Here is a 1,836-nt window from a genome sequence, read left to right as displayed (position 1 = left end):
TTCGCCCCCACCGCTCAAACCCCCCCTCACCGACTTTTCCCTCCGGTCCCCGTCACCCGCCTGCCACCAAGTGATCCAGAACATATATTGCATTAACTACTTCCGCTGTTGTCTCCATATCTCGTGGCTCCGCTGTCGTCGATCCTTCCGGACTCTGCATTCGAGTTCTCCTTCTCGTTACGATCGATGAACGAATCATCCGAGACACTCTGATCCCGGACGAGCCCCCAAAATGTTGCGCCCGATGCACGAGATTGCACTCGGATAGTAACGCGCACTCCCGAACCACGGAAATAAAGAGACTCAAGGATTAAAGGATAGGAAATAAGAAATCGTTTATTCAATGGGTGCGTTCCGTTTCACGCATGGACCGCATGGAACGCAGTGCATCCTATGCGCGCATTAACTCGTTTCTTTTTTCCCATGCGCATGCAGCGCATAGAGAAACGGAACGGATCCTATGCAGTTTATGCATACGATTGTAAACATTCTAGATAAAAAATATAAGTCTAATGGGCATTTGGAATAAATATTACATTGCTGCTTTTTAAAGAATCTTGATGTTCAAGGTTACAAAACTTATATACGATATTAATTCGGGAAAAAAATTTTTCATGTTCATATATGAATATAAAATTTATATCTACAAACATACATAAAGATGTATAAATAATCGTAAATATATATACTTATATATAAAACGTCCATACATACATATACTCGTACATCCTTCTTTTTGTAAAATTACATTTTAGTGCAATAAAAATAATAACAATAATGAAGACATTAAAAAAATTAAAATGATAATTTTCCCATTATTTCTCTATTATTTTCCCATTATTTGTTTTAAAAAAGAAATCTGGAGAAATGTAAAAAAATTGCTGATAATTTTTTATATGTAAAATTATACATAATTATGTACGAGTATGAATATTTTTTTTACATTTCTCTAAACTTGATTTTTTTCTAAAACAAACAATGCGAAAATTGTCCCTTTAATTTTATATTTGACATTTTCTTATTATTATTTTTATTACACTAAAAAACAATTTTACACAAAAGAAAAAAGAATGAATAAACACACATGGATATATATAATTACATATGTAATTATAATAATTGTATTTAACTTCATATACAATTATATATGTTTATAAATATTTATACATATTTATATATACATGAACAATTTTTTACCATATTCCTTACTATCAGTTGTTGCTGCTATGAATTCAGCGTTGAATACGTTTAATATTTATAATTCATCGTTTTCGTAAACATAAAGTTCTTTCATTTTTAAAGAAATGTGGTTTTTCACACAATAATGTCATACAATAACAGTAGGGTATATAGGTAGATTCTAATTCCGAATTAAAATCCGCCTATATACCCTACTAATAACAATAGAAATAATTAGTTACTTTTTCCCGCCTAAAATGACTAACGTAATCCTCGCGCATTGACATTGCATGAACTGCCTCACCTCGGGAGCTGAGGCAGCCCATGCGCTGTCTTACGCTGCGAGTCGTATAGACACCCTGCCGTCTCATGCGCGCATGAATGGAGCATGGAGTGAAACGGAACGCCTTCCGTGCTCTCCATGCGCATCATGCGTGAAACGGAACGCACCCAATAACGTCAGCACCACGAGATCGTCAGTACAGAAGTAGCGTATCGATAATATGCGTAATCGGCGGAGAAGCACGTCCGTACGTCTTGACTGCTCTCCGAAGATCTGACAACTGTTTACCATCAACAATGGCATGTCGTCTTGACAACGCGACACCACGGGTGTTAGTAGGGGAAAGTGGGCGAATTGTGCGCAGCGGGTAATTG

The sequence above is a fragment of the Trachymyrmex cornetzi genome, unplaced genomic scaffold, assembly GCF_001594075.2.
Source record: "Trachymyrmex cornetzi isolate Tcor2-1 unplaced genomic scaffold, Tcor1.1 scaffold664, whole genome shotgun sequence".
In the NCBI taxonomy this organism is placed as follows: Eukaryota; Metazoa; Arthropoda; class Insecta; order Hymenoptera; family Formicidae; genus Trachymyrmex; species Trachymyrmex cornetzi.
Note: the sequence above shows the minus strand (reverse complement) of the source record.